The following is an 18712-nucleotide window of genomic DNA, read 5'->3' on the forward strand; positions in this document are numbered from 1 at the left end:
ATTAAATAATAGACAACATTTCCTCCTGTACAGAATATCGCCAGTATTAGCGCTGCTTTCCTTACTCACTCATTCCCCAGTAACACCATCCAGTCACCAGTGACCATGCCCCTGACGTATGTACTAAGCTTGTAACACGTGTTCCGGAGCACGTGACCTGGGAAACACACAAGATACACTATGGGCCTAACTTACAGCCGCTCGCAGGCGCACAGCGCTCGCAAACGGCTCGATGTTTATGTTCTGCGCATGCGCCGCGTCCGGCTTGCGCAAGTGCGAACCCCACCGAACAACTGAACTTCAAGACGGGGCGGCTGTTAATGGTGAGTTACAGCTCGCCCTATTTTGTAGGCGGAGAGGGGGGATGGCTGCACATACGCAGGGCGTTCCCTTAGGCGTTTGTAGGAGGACCTTCTGACATCACTAGTGATGTCATTAGTGGACTTCCTGCTCTTGCGGCTTTGTGAGCGGCCTGGAGACAAAAAGAAAAAAACACCCACAGACCCTGCGAGCTGCCTGCGGCTGCGAGCGGATCTGAATCAGGCCCATGTACAGCGACATCAGCCTCTGCGTCTGTCAGTAATAAACCACTTTCCTGCTGTTTGTCTCTATGCTGCGTCAATGTGTCACCTGCGTTATTAATCCAGATCACTGACATTTGGGATGTACCCAGAGAAGTGAGGGGTTATATATATCTGATCTGATTATTAGGAAGAGGTTTCCGGTATGGATGGGAGAGACTTATTATCTTGGACGCTGTTTACATACTTATGGCCCATTGTCCCTATCTTCTGGGAGAGTCCCTTATAGGGATATGCAGGAAGCCAATGCCGGGCGCAGGAAGAATTGCATCATCCTGGCACCGCTCTCATATTGCGCTATCACGCAGGTGGCAGGCCATGATGACAGGATTAGCTGAGAGGCGCATCGCCAGGCCGCATTTCATTATGAAGTGGATGAGAAATGGAAGGTGACCTCCGCTCCTGGCGTCGTGGGGACTCCGTGACATTTTGTGTCTCTTTAGTTAATGGTCATTACAAAGAACATTTTGCTTATTAATCCAGCGTGCTGTCGTACCGTTAGTATTGCTTTATTCCAATGATTAAAATGCTGCCAGGACAAGGAAAATAATCAGTAGCAAAATGCTGGACCCCAGAGGCTGCTATGTCAATTTTCTTCCTATAAAACGCCATCATCTCTCAGATAATTGTGCCAAATATGATTATGTGTAACCGTATAAATCATCTATTGCGCCATTCGCCGTTCAGATCCCGTCCATGCTGCAATCACATTGTAGTCTGGTGCATTAAATGTTATCTTGAGCCTTTGGATGGTAACGGAAACTCTCTGGATTACACGATAACCATCTGCGGAACATTTCTGTGAGATCTATTATTACCAACATCAAAAGCAAAGTTGCTGAAATTGTACAATCTCACAGTAGCTGAACCCATCAGCGCAGAGTGACCGAAAGCTACAAAATAAAAATCATATCAACTCTACAGCTATTCTCTCATTGGTCCAAAAATAAGGTTAGAAAATGTGCAGAATGTATACTCACCTATTGTGCAATAATATGTGCCCCCCTCAGTGATTACTATTATTATCCTTTATTTATAAGGCGCCATAAGGGGTCCACAGCACCATACAAAGTACAATACAAACATAACAGGACAAAACAATATATACTCACGGCATCAATAACTATACACCTATGCAAATCAGTGGCATAACCAGGGGGTGCATGTGGGGCACCCTGCCCCTGTGCCCCAGCAGGTGGCACCCCCCTCTGCAATGTCCAGCACTGGGATCAAGTGTTGACCCCAGCACTGGAAGTCCTGCAGGCCGGTGAGATGTCCCCGGCAGGGCACGTTTCACCAGACTGTTTCCAGTGGCGGGCTGCTGGTGACATTTGGCGCCTGCTGTGAACTGGCTGCAGCTCACGGACCGGCGGCCATTTGAATTTCGCACTGGCCGGGAGCCAATTATGGCTTGCAGACCGAAAGCCAATATAAAGCTTGCCACGTCATGGCTGGTTCCACCTGCGGCGTCTGATATCAGACGCCACTGGGCAGAGAAGTCAGTTCGGTAGCGGCTCCGGCAGATGCCATGTGACGAGCTCCAGCAGCCCTGGAAGAGGCCAGAAGATGCTGGGCTCAAGACAGAAGAGTTCCATGGTGGTGGTGGTGCCGCTATCCAGGACAGGCCAGCGGTAGAAGACTGTCTGAGGACAGGTAGGCTACAATTGCTACCAAGACCACCAGGTTGTCGGGCACTAGGCTAATTAGGGGACGTGGCCAGAGACCGGCCACATGTGGGTAAAATATCCACTGCGGCACTAAATGGGTTATGTGGGTGGGCAGGAATGGAAGTAGGTAATCAGTTGGGAAGAGAGGCAGTGGTCATTGGCAGAGTGAAGTGGACGGGTGGGAATATTTATTTATCTATTACCAGTTATTTATATAGCGCACACATATTCTGCAGCGCTGTACAGAGAATATCTTACCATTCACATCAGGCCCTGCCCCAGTGGAGCTTACACTCTATATTCCCTATGACAAGCACACACATACACACTAGGGTCAGTTTTTTGTAGGGAGCCAATTAACCTACCAGTATATATATATTTTGGAGTGTGGGAGGTTCTCTCAATCACCCAGACACCGAGCAGATGAAAACAAAGTGATGGTTTATTTCTCACGGCAGACAGGAATAGGGAATATGCAATGGCAAAGGGAAAAATACTGTGAACAGGTAATAAACAGGTAGCAGTTTGGGCAGAGGCAGTCCCAGTAGAGTATAACCGATATATCACCGATCACACAACAGTGAATAGCGTATGAGTCCACCCCAGCGTTTCCAGGATTCCACATGGTAGAAACTATCACCGATCACACAGCAGTGATAGCGTATGAGTCCACCCCAGCGTTTCCAGGATTCCACATGGTAGAAACTATCACCGATCACACAGTAGTGAATATCGTATGAGTCCACCCCAGCGTTTCCAGGATCCCACACAGTAGAAACTATCACAGATCACACAGCAGTGAATAGCGTATGAGTCCACCCCAGCATTTCCAGGATCCCACATGGTAGAAACTATCACCGATCACACAAAAGTGAATAGCGTATGAGTCCACCCCAGCGTTTCCAGGAAACCACACAGTAGAAACTATCACCGATCACACAAAAGTGATAACGTATGAGTCCACCCCAGCATTTCCAGGATCCCACTCAGTAGAAACTATCACCGATCACACAACAGTGAATAGCGTATGAGTCCACCCCAGCATTTCCAGGATCCCACATGGTAGAAACTATCACAGATCACACAGCAGTGATAGCGTATGAGTTCACCCCAGCGTTTCCAGGATTCCACATGGTAGAAACTATCACAGATCACACAGCAGTGATAGCGTATGAGTCCACCCCAGCGTTTCCAGGATTCCACATGGTAGAAACTATCACCGATCACACAGTAGTGAATATCGTATGAGTCCACCCCAGCGTTTCCAGGATCCCACATGGTAGAAACTATCACAGATCACACAGCAGTGATAGCGTATGAGTCCACCCCAGCGTTTCCAGGATCCCACTCAGTAGAAACTATCACAGATCACACAACAGTGAATATCGTATGAGTCCACCCTAGTGTTTCCAGGATCCCACACAGTAGAAACTATCACCGATCACACAGCAGTGATAGCTAATGAGTCCACCCCAGCGTTTCCAGGATCCCACATGGTAGAAACTATCACCGATCACACAGCAGTGAAAGCGTATGAGTCCACCCCAGCGTTTCCAGGATCCCACATGGTAGAAACTATCACAGATCACACAGCAGTGATAGCGTATGAGTCCACCCCAGCGTTTCTAGGATCCCACACAGTAGAAACTATCACCGATCACACAACAGTGAATATCGTATGAGTCCGCCCCAGCGTTTCCAGGGTCCCACACAGTACAAACTATCACCGATCACAGAGCAGTGAATAGCATATGAGACCACCCCAGCATTTCCAGGGTCCCACACAGTAGAAACTATCACCGATCACACAGCAGTGAATAGCGTATGAGTCCACCCCAGCATTTCCAGAATCCCACACAGTAGAAACTATCACCGATCACACAGCAGTGAATAGCGTATGAGTCCACCCCAGCGATTCCAGGATCCCACACTTTAGAAACTATCACAGATCACACAGCAGTGATAGCGTATGAGTCCACCCAGCGTTTCCAGGATCCCACACAGTACAAACTATCACCGATCACACAGCAGTGATAGCGTATGAGACCACCCCAGCGTTTCCAGGATCCCACAAAGTAGAAACTATCACCGATCACACAACAGTGAATATCGTATGAGTCCACCCCAGCGTTTCCAGGATCCCACACAGTACACACTATCACCGATCACACAACAGTGATAGCGTATGAGACCACCCCAGCGTTTCCAGGATCCCACACAGTAGAAACTATCACCGATCACACAGCAGTGAATAGCGTATGAGTCCACCCCAGCATTTCCAGGATCCCACATGGAAGAAACTATCACAGATCACACAGCAGTGATAGCGAATGAGTCCACCCCAGCGTTTCCAGGATCCCACACAGTAGAAACTATCACCGATCACACAGCAGTGAATAGCGTATGAGTCCACCCCAGCATTTCCAGGATCCCACATGGAAGAAACTATCACAGATCACACAGCAGTGATAGCGAATGAGTCCACCCCAGCGTTTCCAGGATCCCACACAGTAGAAACTATCACCGATCACACAACAGAGAATATCGTATGAGTCCACCCCAGCGTTTTCCGGGTCCCACACTTTAGAAACTATCACCGATCACACAGCAGTGAATAGCGTATGAGTCCACCCCAGCATTTCCAGGATCCGACACAGTAGAAACTATCACCGATCACACAGCAGTGATAGCGTATGAGTCCATCACAGCGTTTCCAGGATCCCACACAGTAGAAACTATCACCGATCACACAGCAGTGAATAGCATATGAGTCCACCCCAGCATTTCCAGGATCCCACATGGAAGAAACAATCACAGATCACACAGCAGTGATAGCGTATGAGTCCACCCCAGCGTTTCCAGGATCCCACACAGTAGAAACTATCACCGATCACACAACAGAGAATATCGTATGAGTCCACCCCAGCGTTTTCCGGGTCCCACACTTTAGAAACTATCACCGATCACACAGCAGTGATAGCGTATGAGTCCACCCCAGCATTTCCAGGATCCCACTCAGTAGAAACTATCACCGATCACACAACAGTGAATAGCGTATGAGTCCACCCCAGCATTTCCAGGATCCCACAGGGTAGAAACTATCACAGATCACACAGCAGTGATAGCGTATGAGTCCACCCCAGCGTTTCCAGGATTCCACATGGTAGAAACTATCACAGATCACACAGCAGTGATAGCGTATGAGTCCACCCCAGCGTTTCCAGGATTCCACATGGTAGAAACTATCACCGATCACACAACAGTGAATATCGTATGAGTCCACCCCAGCGTTTCCAGGATCCCACACAGTAGAAACTATCACCGATCACACAAAAGTGATAACGTATGAGTCCACCCCAGCGTTTCCAGGATCCCACTCAGTAGAAACTATCACAGATCACACAACAGTGAATAGCGTATGAGTCCACCCTAGTGTTTCCAGGATCCCACACAGTAGAAACTATCATGATCATACAGCAGTGATAGCGTATGAGTCCACCCCAGCGTTTCCAGGATCCCACATGGTAGAAACTATCACCGATCACACAGCAGTGATAGCGTATGAGTCCACCCCAGCGTTTCCAGGATCCCACACAGTAGAAACTATCACAGATCACACAGCAGTGATAGCATATGAGTCCACCCCAGCATTTCCAGGGTCCCACGCTGTAGAAACTATCACCTATCACACAGCAGTGAGTAGCGTATAAGTCCACCCCAGTGTTTCCAGGGTCCCACACGGTAGAAACTATCACCGATCACACAGCAGTGAATAGAATATGAGTACACCCCAGCATTTCCAGGGTCCCACACGGTACATACTATCACAGATCACACAGCAGTGATAGCGTATGAGTCCACCCCAGCGTTTCCAGGATCCCACAAAGTAGAAACTATCACCGATCACACAACAGTGAATATCGTATGAGTCTACCCCAGCGTTTCCAGGGTTCAACACTTTAGAAACTATCACCGATCACACAGCAGTGATAGCATAGGAGTCCACCCCAGCGTTTCCAGGATCCCACACAGTAGAAACTATCACCGATCACACAACAGAGAATATCGTATGAGTCCACCCCAGCATTTCCAGGATCCCACATGGAAGAAACAATCACAGATCACACAGCAGTGATAGCGTATGAGTCCACCCCAGCGTTTCCAGGATCCCACACAGTAGAAACTATCACCGATCACACAACAGAGAATATCGTATGAGTCCACCCCAGCGTTTTCCGGGTCCCACTCTTTAGAAACTATCACCGATCACACAGCAGTGATAGCGTATGAGTCCACCCCAGCATTTCCAGGATCCCACTCAGTAGAAACTATCACCGATCACACAACAGTAAATAGCGTATGAGTCCACCCCAGCATTTCCAGGATCCCACATGGTAGAAACTATCACAGATCACACAGCAGTGATAGCGTATGAGTCCACCCCAGCATTTCCAGGATTCCACATGGTAGAAACTATCACAGATCACACAGCAGTGATAGCGTATGAGTCCACCCCAGCATTTCCAGGATTCCACATGGTACAAACTATCACCGATCACACAACAGTGAATATCGTATGAGTCCACCCCAGCGTTTCCAGGATCCCACACAGTAGAAACTATCACCGATCACACAAAAGTGATAACGTATGAGTCCACCCAAGCGTTTCTAGGATCCCACTCAGTAGAAACTATCACAGATCACACAACAGTGAATAGCGTATGAGTCCACCCTAGTGTTTCCAGGATCCCACACAGTAGAAACTATCACCGATCACACAGCAGTGATAGCGTATGAGTCCACCCCAGCGTTTCCAGGATCCCACATGGTAGAAACTATCACCGATCACACAGCACTGATAGCGTATGAGTCCACCCCAGCGTTTCCAGGATCCCACATGGTAGAAACTATCACAGATCACACAGCAGTGATAGCGTATGAGTCCACCCCAGCATTTCCAGGGTCCCACACAGTACAAACTATCACCGATCACACAGCAGTGAATAGCATATGAGACCACCCCAGCATTTCCAGGGTCCCACACAGTAGAAACTATCACCGATCACACAGCAGTGAATAGCGTATGAGTCCACCCCTGCATTTCCAGAATCCCACACAGTACAAACTATCACCGATCACACAGCAGTGAATAGCGTATGAGTCCACCCCAGCGTTTCCAGGATCCCACATGGTAGAAACTATCACAGATCACACAGCAGTGATAGCGTATGAGTCCACCCCAGCGTTTCCAGGATCCCACACAGTACAAACTATCACCAATCACACAGCAGTGATAGCGTATGAGTCCACCCCAGCGTTTCCAGGATCCCACAAAGTAGAAACTATCACCGATCACACAACAGTGAATATCGTATGAGTCCACCCCAGCGCTTCCAGGATCCCACACAGTAGAAACTATCACCGATCACACAGCAGTGAATAGCGTATGAGTCCACCCCAGCATTTCCAGGATCCCACATGGAAGAAACTATCACAGATAACACAGCAGTGATAGCGTATGAGTCCACCCCAGCGTTTCCAGGATCCCACACAGTAGAAACTATCACCGATCACACAACAGAGAATATCGTATGAGTCCACCCCAGCGTTTTCCGGGTCCCACACTTTAGAAACTATCACCGATCACACAGCAGTGAATAGCGTATGAGTCCACCCCAGCATTTCCAGGATCCGACACAGTAGAAACTATCACCGATCACACAGCAGTGAATAGCGTATTAGTCCACCCCAGCATTTCCAGGATCCCAAATGGTAGAAACTATCACCGATCACACAGCAGTGAATAGCGTATGAGTCCACCTCAGCGTTTCCAGGATCCCACATAGTGGAAACTATCACAGATCACACAGCAGTGATAGCGTATGAGTCTACCCCAGCGTTTCCAGGGTCCAACACTTTAGAAACTATCACCGATCACACAGCAGTGATAGCATATGAGTCCACCCAAGCGTTTCCAGGATCCCACACAGTACAAACTATCACCGATCACACAGCACTGATAGCGTATGAGTCCACCCCAGCGTTTCCAGGATCCCACATGGTAGAAACTATCACAGATCACACAGCAGTGATAGCGTATGAGTCCACCCCAGCATTTCCAGGGTCCCACACAGTACAAACTATCACCGATCACACAGCAGTGAATAGCATATGAGACCACCCCAGCATTTCCAGGGTCCCACACAGTAGAAACTATCACCGATCACACAGCAGTGAATAGCGTATGAGTCCACCCCTGCATTTCCAGAATCCCACACAGTAGAAACTATCACCGATCACACAGCAGTGAATAGCGTATGAGTCCACCCCAGCGTTTCCAGGATCCCACATGGTAGAAACTATCACAGATCACACAGCAGTGATAGCGTATGAGTCCACCCCAGCGTTTCCAGGATCCCACACAGTACAAACTATCACCAATCACACAGCAGTGATAGCGTATGAGTCCACCCCAGCGTTTCCAGGATCCCACAAAGTAGAAACTATCACCGATCACACAACAGTGAATATCGTATGAGTCCACCCCAGCGCTTCCAGGATCCCACACAGTAGAAACTATCACCGATCACACAGCAGTGAATAGCGTATGAGTCCACCCCAGCATTTCCAGGATCCCACATGGAAGAAACTATCACAGATAACACAGCAGTGATAGCGTATGAGTCCACCCCAGCGTTTCCAGGATCCCACACAGTAGAAACTATCACCGATCACACAACAGAGAATATCGTATGAGTCCACCCCAGCGTTTTCCGGGTCCCACACTTTAGAAACTATCACCGATCACACAGCAGTGAATAGCGTATGAGTCCACCCCAGCATTTCCAGGATCCGACACAGTAGAAACTATCACCGATCACACAGCAGTGAATAGCGTATTAGTCCACCCCAGCATTTCCAGGATCCCAAATGGTAGAAACTATCACCGATCACACAGCAGTGAATAGCGTATGAGTCCACCTCAGCGTTTCCAGGATCCCACATAGTGGAAACTATCACAGATCACACAGCAGTGATAGCGTATGAGTCTACCCCAGCGTTTCCAGGGTCCAACACTTTAGAAACTATCACCGATCACACAGCAGTGATAGCGTATGAGTCCACCCAAGCGTTTCCAGGATCCCACACAGTACAAACTATCACCGATCACACAGCAGTGATAGCGTATGAGTCCACCCCAGCGTTTCCACGATCCCACACAGTACAAACTATCACCGATCACACAGCAGTGAATAGCGTATGAGTCCACCCCAGCATTTCCAGGATCCGACACAGTAGAAACTATCACCGATCACACAGCAGTGAATAGCGTATTAGTCCACCCCAGCATTTCCAGGATCCCAAATGGTAGAAACTATCACCGATCACACAGCAGTGAATAGCGTATGAGTCCACCTCAGCGTTTCCAGGATCCCACATAGTGGAAACTATCACAGATCACACAGCAGTGATAGCGTATGAGTCTACCCCAGCGTTTCCAGGGTCCAACACTTTAGAAACTATCACCGATCACACAGCAGTGATAGCGTATGAGTCCACCCCAGCGTTTCCAGGATCCCACTCAGTACAAACTATCACCGATCACACAGCAGTGATAGCGTATGAGTCCACCCCAGCGTTTCCAGGATCCCACACAGTACAAACTATCACAGATCATACAGCAGTGAATAGCATATAAGTCCACACAGAATTTCCAAATGTTTACGTCCACACAGAACTGGCGATGCATTCCACTAAGCACCTTGGCAGAAATTCCCTTCTTAGCCAAGGTCAGTGACTAACATGCGGCGCTTCCTTGAGTGACTTCTTTTGAAAGCTTCCAATTTCCCATGGTCCTTGTGACCACCCAGGGGAGTTGCATTGTTCCCTGATTGGTGTGGTTCCTTTATCTCCTACCTCCCCCAGATATTACTTCCCTGATGATTGAGGTGTGTGGGCGTGGAAATCGGTAATTAGTTAGGAAGAGAGGCAGTTGTCATTGGCACAGTGAAGTGGGAGGGTATGGAGTGGAAGTAGGTAATCATTCGGGAAGAGAGGCAGTGGTCATTGGCAAAGTGAAGTGGGTGGGCAGGAGTGGATGTAGGTAATCATTCGGGAAGAGAGGCAGTGGTCATTGGCAAAGTGAAGTGGGTGGGCAGGAGTGGATGTAGGTAATCATTCGGGAAGAGAGGCAGTGGTCATTGGCAGAGTTTAGTGGGTGGCAGGAGTGGAAGTAGGTAATCATTCGGGAAGAGAGGCATAACTGCAGAGTGAAGTGGGAGGGCGGAAGTGGATGTAGGTAATCATTCGGGAAGAGAGGCAGTGGTCATTGGCAGAGTAAAGTGGGTGGGCAGGAGTGGAAGTAGGTAATCATTCGGGAAGAGAGGCATAACTGCAGAGTGAAGTGGGAGGGCAGGAGTGGATGTAGGTAATCATTCGGGAAGAGAGGCAGTGGTCATTGGCAGAGTGAAGTGGGTGGGCAGGAGTGGATGTAGGTAATCATTCGGGAAGAGAGGCAGTACTGCAGAGTGAAGTGGGTGGGCTGGAGTGGAAGTAGTACTGATGGTAGTGCTCATCTTTCCTTCTCCGGACAACCGTTTTTCCAGATGCCCCAATCTGAAAGGGAATTCGTCAGAGAAAATAGCTTTACCCCAGTCCTCAGAAGCCCAATCCCTTTACCTTTTGCAGAATATTAGTCTGTTCCTGATGTTTTTTCTGGGGAGAAGTGGTTTCTTTGCTGTCCTTCTTGACACCAGACCATCCTCAAAAAGTCTTTGTCCTGTTGTCACAATCCTGGCTAGTTTTTACCTTGTGACTTACCTCTGCCAGCTGCTCCATGGATCTGTGTTTGTAATTCTCCTGGGACATCTACTCTGGCTGAATCATGCTGGCTGTTACATCTCTGTGTGTGCAGAGCTCTCACCTCCCCACACTGATTAAACACCTGGACCCTGCTCTGTCTGTGAGCATTGCTAGTCTTAATTGGAATCACAGGTGTGGTCCTGATTCTCAAGGGTTGCAGAGATGAATACTCCCTCTGCCTTGCTCCACTCTGAATGCCACTGCCAGACCACCTGTCTGTATCCACCAATCGCTGCCAGACTCTAGGTATATAGATCCTCCTCTAATAGCACTCAGTGCTTGAACATCTTGTTACATTCCGTGGTGTACAACTTATGCTATAGCTGTACCTCTGAGTACCAGTATGTCCCAGGCTCCTGCTGGTTCCTAGACCAGTGCTATCCATAAGCCTGCTGCGTTCAGCTATCCATGCTACCAGTCTCTCACCTACAGCTCCCAGGCCACTCCAAGTAGCTTCCACACTACCAGCTTCTCTAGACGGCTCCCAGACCGCACCAAGTAGCTTCCATGCTACCAGCTTCTCCACACGGCTCCCAGGCCACTCCATGTAGCCACCCAGCTACCAGCGTCCTACCCACGGCTATCCAGCCACTCCACATAGCCACCCAGCTACCAGTGTCTACCCATGGCTATCCGGCCGCTCCACGTAGCCACCCAGCTACCAGCATCTACCCACGGCTATCCAGCCACTCCACGTAGCTACCCAGCTACCAGTGTCTACCCACGGCTATCCAGCCACTCCACGTAGCTACCCAGCTACCAGCATCTACCCATGGCTATCCAGCCACTCCACGTAGCTACCCAGCTACCAGCATCTACCCACGGCTATCCAGCCGCTCCACGTAGCTACCCAGCTACCAGCGTCTACCCACAGCTATCAAGCCGCTCCACAAAGCAACCCAGCTACCAACGTCTCCCCACGGCTACCCAGCCGCTCCATGAAGCCACCCAGCTACCAGCATCTACCCACGGCTATCCAGCCACTCCACGTAGCTACCCAGCTACCAGCGTCTACCCACGGCTATCCAGCCGCTCCACGTAGCCACCCAGCTACCAGCTTCTACCCACGGCTGTACAGCCGCTCCACGTAGCTACCCAGCTACCAGCGTCTACCCACGGCTAACCGGCCACTCCATGTAGCCACTCAGATACCAGCGTCCACCCACGGCTATCCTGCCACTCCACGTAGCTACCCAGATACCAGCATCTACCCACGGCTATCCAGCCGCTCCACGTAGCCACCCAGCTACCAACGTCTACCCATGGCTTCCCAAGCCACAACAAGTAGCTTCCACGCTACCATCCATCTGCAAGCCCATCTACTAGTAACCCGACCAGCTCAGTCAGCCTTCCTGCCAGTCCCAGTCCGGTTCCTCCAAGTCCACTCACCTCACGGCTCATTAGCTGCACCAAGTAGCTTCCGCGCTACCATCCATCTGCAAGCTCATCTACTGGTACCCCGACCAGCTCAGTCAGCTTACCTGCCGGTCCCAGTCCGGTCCCTCCAAGTTCCTTCTGGTCTCATTCCAACATCTCCAGTTTCCAGTTCCAGTCACTCATCACCAAAGGCAGTTCTCACTGCTACCCACTTCTTACAATAAAAGAGCTATTCATGTTAACCATGGTTCCAGTCCAGCCGGCCTCCAGTGATTCCAGTTCATCACCTGATACAGGTAACTCACTAGCACCAACTGTGACACCTGTGTCATGCTCACAGTAAAGCATCCTGAGACCCTTCATGTGTGGGGTTGCTTCTCAGCCAAGGGAGTGGGATCACTCACTTTGCCTAAGAACACAGCCATGAATAAAGAATGGCACCAAAACATCCTCCAAAAGCAACTTCTCCCAACGATCCAAGAACAGTTTGGTGAGCAACAATGCCTTTTCCAGCATGATGGAGCACCTTGCCATAAGGCAAAAGTGATAACTAAGTGGCTCAGGGAATAAAACATCGACATTATGGGTCCATGGCCAGGAAACTCCCCAGACCTTAATCCTATTGAGAACTTGTGGTCAATCCTCAGGAGGCAGATGGACAAACAAAAACCTACAAATTCTGACAAACTCCAAGCATTGATTAGGCAAGAATGGGCGGCCATCAGTCAGTATGTGGCCCAGAAGGTGAGTGACAGCATGTCAGGGCGAATTGCAGAGGTCTTGAAAAAGAAGGGTCACCTCTGCAAATATTCACTCTCTGCATAAACTTAATGTAATTATCAATAAAAGTCTTTGACACTTATGAAATGCTGTAATGTTACATCAGTATACCATAGTAACATCGGACACTTATGTAATGCTGTAATGCTACCTCAGTATACCATAGTAACATCTGACACTTATGTAATGCTGTAATGCTACCTCAGTATACCATAGTAACATCTGACACTTATGTCATGCTGTAATGTTACCTCAGTATACCATAGTAACATCTGACACTTATGTCATGCTGTAATGTTACCTCAGTATACCATAGTAACATCTGACACTTATGTAATGCTGTAATGCTACCTCAGTATACCATAGTAACCTCAGACACTTATGTCATGCTGTAATGTTACCTCAGTATACCATAGTAACATCTGACACTTATGTAATGCTGTAATGTTACCTCAGTATACCATAGTAACATCGGACACTTATGTAATGCTGTAATGCTACCTCAGTATACCATAGTAACATCTGACACTTATGTCATGCTGTAATGCTACCTCAGTATACCATAGTAACATCTGACACTTATGTCATGCTGTAATGTTACCTCAGTATACCATAGTAACATCTGACACTTATGTCATGCTGTAATGTTACCTCAGTATACCATAGTAACATCTGTCACTTATGTAATGCTGTAATGCTACCTCAGTATACCATAGTAACCTCTGACACTTATGTCATGCTGTAATGTTACCTCAGTATTCCATAGTAACATCTGACACTTATGTAATGCTGTAATGTTACCTCAGTATACCATAGTAACATCTGACACTTATGTAATGTTGTAATGTTACCTCAGTATACCATAGTAACATATGACACTTATGTAATGCTGTAATGTTACCTCAGTATACCATAGTAACATCTGACACTTATGTAATGCTGCCTCAGTATACCATAGTAACATCTGACACAAAGGCCATGGCTGTAGACAAAAGTGATTGTACGCTGACAGTAAATAGATCAGTGAGATGTTAGTGACGTCAGTACTGTGTAGGTCACCACGTGCAGTGAGATGTTATAGTGAAGTCAGTACTGTGTAGGTCACCACGTGCAGTGAGATGTTATAGTGATGTCAGTACTGTGTAGGTCACCACGTGCAGTGAGATGTTATAGTGACGTCAGTACTGTGTAGGTCACCACGTGCAGTGAGATGTTATAGTGATGTCAGTACTGTGTAGATCACCACGTGCAGTGAGATGTTATAGTGACGTCAGTACTGTGTAGGTCACCACGTGCAGTGAGATGTTATAGTGAGGTCAGTACTGTGTAGGTCACCACGTGCAGTGAGATGTTATAGTGACGTCAGTACTGTGTAGGTCACCACGTGCAGTGAGATGTTATAGTGATGTCAGTACTGTGTAGGTCACCACGTGCAGTGAGATGTTATAGTGACGTCAGTACTGTGTAGGTTACCACGTGCAGTGAGATGTTATAGTGACGTCAGTACTGTGTAGGTCACCATGTGCAGTGAGATGTTATAGTGATGTCAGTACTGTGTAGGTCACCACGTGCAGTGAGATGTTATAGTGACGTCAGTACTGTGTAGGTCACCACGTGCAGTGAGATGTTATAGTGAGGTCAGTACTGTGTAGGTCACCACGTGCAGTGAGATGTTATAGTGATGTCAGTACTGTGTAGGTCACCACGTGCAGTGAGATGTTATAGTGACGTCAGTACTGTGTAGGTCACCACGGGCAGTGAGATGTTATAGTGATGTCAGTACTGTGTAGGTCACCACGTGCAGTGAGATGTTATAGTGACGTCAGTACTGTGTAGGTCACCACGTGCAGTGAGATGTTAGTGACGTCAGTACTGTGTAGGTCACCACGTGCAGTGAGATGTTATAGTGATGTCAGTACTGTGTAGATCACCACGTGCAGTGAGATGTTATAGTGACGTCAGTACTGTGTAGGTCACCACGTGCAGTGAGATGTTATAGTGAGGTCAGTACTGTGTAGGTCACCACGTGCAGTGAGATGTTATAGTGACGTCAGTACTGTGTAGGTCACCACGTGCAGTGAGATGTTATAGTGATGTTAGTACTGTGTAGGTCACCACGTGCAGTGAGATGTTATAGTGACATCAGTACTGTGTAGGTTACCACGTGCAGTGAGATGTTATAGTGACGTCAGTACTGTGTAGGTCACCACGTGCAGTGAGATGTTATAGTGAGGTCAGTACTGTGTAGGTCACCACGTGCAGTGAGATGTTATAGTGATGTCAGTCCTGTGTAGGTCACCACGTGCAGTGAGATGTTAGTGAGGTCAGTACTGTGTAGGTCACCACGTGCAGTGAGATGTTATAGTGACGTCAGTACTGTGTAGGTCACCATGTGCAGTGAGATGTTATAGTGACGTCAGTACTGTGTAGGTCACCACGTGCAGTGAGATGTTATAGTGATGTCAGTACTGTGTAGGTCACCACGTGCAGTGAGATGTTATAGTGAGGTCAGTACTGTGTAGGTCACCACGTGCAGTGAGATGTTAGTGAGGTCAGTACTGTGTAGGTCACCACGTGCAGTGATTACTGCAGACACCCTTCTTGGGAAACTGGCCACAAGTTCCTGGACAGCAGCAGGTGCTATGTTCTGCCATTATTCCGCCTTATGTACAGTGACCAACTGTGACACTGAGGAAGGGGGAGTCGGCCTAGAATGCTCCCGTCACTAGAATTCATCCCAGAGGTTCTCAATGGGGTTAAGATCTGGACTCTGAGCTGGCCAGTCCTTCCGAGTTACAGAGTCTTCTGAAAACATGACAGGTGGCTTTATCGTCCTGATAAAAACATCCATTGTAGAATTGCAAATGCATGGGCCTCCCTATGAAGTGTTCTTTAGTGACCAATTGGACCTCGTGTGCAATAGTATGTATTTTTTTGTTTATTAAAATCAGATTATACATACTGTATATACATATATACATTGCACATCGTTGCATAATGAACAATAATAATACATAACTTCTTGTATCCTCACATGTCACCTCACACCCTACCCTCCTATTAAACCCTCACAACACACACCACACTCCCAACCCCCCCACCCTACACTTCCCCCCCGCCACACTCCTAAACTAACCTAGCCCTAAGTAGCGGAACCCTAAGTACAGCCATCTAGATGTGTGTAAAGCATTCCTCTAAATTTTACGCAACCATTCCTGTGACAGGACAGGAAGCCTTTAAGAATTGACAAAAAATAAGATTTTCCAATCAAGGGGGCCTCAGATGACGCCACAACCGGGACCAACTGATGGCGTCCATCTTTTTCTTGTCAATGTCCATCATCCGTCTCACCTCATGTAGAATCTCGACCACCACCGTCTCATAGGGAAGGACTTTACCCCAAATTGTAATCTGACACCGTGCGTTCCACGTGCAAAACCGAACTGCTAAGCTAACTAAAAAAATAGTGCACAAATCAAACCTTACATATCTCCTGAATGCCCCATAAGCCCATTCAGGGTAACTCAGCACCGAAAGGCACGGGATACGCAGAGCTCTAAAACCTTTTTATAAACCTTTATGTTAAAGGGACACCCACAGAAAAAGTGGTCCATGGTCTCATTCTCTCCTTGACACTCCTCCCCTGGGCAACTATGATCATCGGCACTATTCCATACGAAATTTCCTCTAACATAAAGCCTTCCATGGAAGGATAGCCAGGCGATGTCTCTAAACTTCAGGGGGATCCTCTGAGAGTTAATCAGAATCAACCCCTTTGAACACATCTCACCTGGGTAATCTTTTAGCGACAGTGGGACATAAAAATAGGCCCACAGAATACTCAACCCCAACTCCCTCCTGGTTGAGTTTCTCACATCACCCATCTCCAGTCCCCACCATCTTATTACTTTCAGGAACAAGATCGCGTAGATCGGGAGGTATCCATGCCGGACTCGAAGGGTCTTAGCTCGACCTCCCTTTAGCCAATCTTTGAGGAAGGGCAACACCCATTCTCCAAAACCCTATACCCATCAAGGGGGAGTCTCTAAAACAAGACTCCCAAGGTTGAGTTTCAAAAAAGTTGTTACAAAAAAAAACGCAGGGTTGACCATACTCAGGCCTTCCTCTTCCCTCAATCTGTAGGTGATGCCTCTTTTAACTATATTCATCCTGTTTCCCCATAACATGAGGAAAAACAATGAATTTATCCTGGACCACAGTGACTAAGGCAAAAAACAGATATAGCTAATATACAAAAACACTGGAACCAAGTAGACCTTGCACAAATCCACCCTTTCCATTTTCTCCAACATGCTACCTTACGGGATGTAATCTCCAGCTTCTCCCAATTTAGGGTGCCATAATCACCATGATCGTAATAGATTCCTAAGATTTTGATCTGTGAACTGGCCTTGGGGAGGCTGTCCAGAAGGTCAAATTCACCTCCCCCATCCAGAAAGCTTCACACTTTTCCTGGTTTACTCTGGAGCATGAAGCCTCAGAGTATTCACAGATGAGCTGTTCCACCTGCCGCACCTCTGCCCCAGTGGACAGAACCACCATGATATCATCTGCATATGCCACTGCCTTCTGCACTGGACCTGGACCCAGCTGCACCCCCCCTATAGTGCCACTCTCTAGCCTTCTAATGAAGGGGTCGATCTCAAACACATATAGGGGGGGCTCAGGGGACACTCCTGATGAACTCCAGACCCCACATGAAAAATAGGGCCCACCCAACCATCACAAGTGGAAAGCTTTCAGCCATACTGTATTTTACTCTGAGCCAATTCACATCCCGCTCTGGAAACCCATACCTTTCCAATGCGGCCCATAGGTACTTGTGATTGACTCGGTCAAACGCCTTTGATTGGTCCAGTGCCAACAAATACTTTCCCCACTTCTAAGCATGACACCGCTCAATAGCCTCCCGGATGCCAAGGACAGCCCTAAAGGTGGGTGTGGGAGTTGTTTAGCTGGTGCCTCATGTCCATGTTGCTTGGGTGCGCTGGGGTTAGACCAGGGGCACTTGCAACCGTGCCCGCTCGGTCCTGGCTCCTGTAGTGGGATCACGTGCAGTGGTGTTGCACAGACTTCTCCACTTGTGTGGGCCTCGGTGTTGGCCATACCAGCCAACTATGTCTTGTTCTGGTGCACAGCATCACATAGGCAGAACAGTACATAGGCAGAACAGTACATAGGCAGAACAGTACATAGGCAGAACAGTACATAGGCAGAACCATTAGGCCTCTTAAAACAAGGATAACTGAACACATACAAAATTTTAAAATTGGATATCAGAAACACAGCCGGTCACAACACCAGAAAGAGGTACATGGACAAGACCCTTCCACCCTCACATTCACAGCTATTCAACAAATACCGAGAGATTGGAGGAGGGGATTACATTAGAAAAATAAACAAGGCAGAACTTAAGTGGATCTA

Source organism: Taudactylus pleione, unplaced genomic scaffold (assembly GCF_031769625.1).
Source record: "Taudactylus pleione unplaced genomic scaffold, aTauple2 ptg001965l, whole genome shotgun sequence".
NCBI lineage: Eukaryota > Metazoa > Chordata > Amphibia > Anura > Myobatrachidae > Taudactylus > Taudactylus pleione.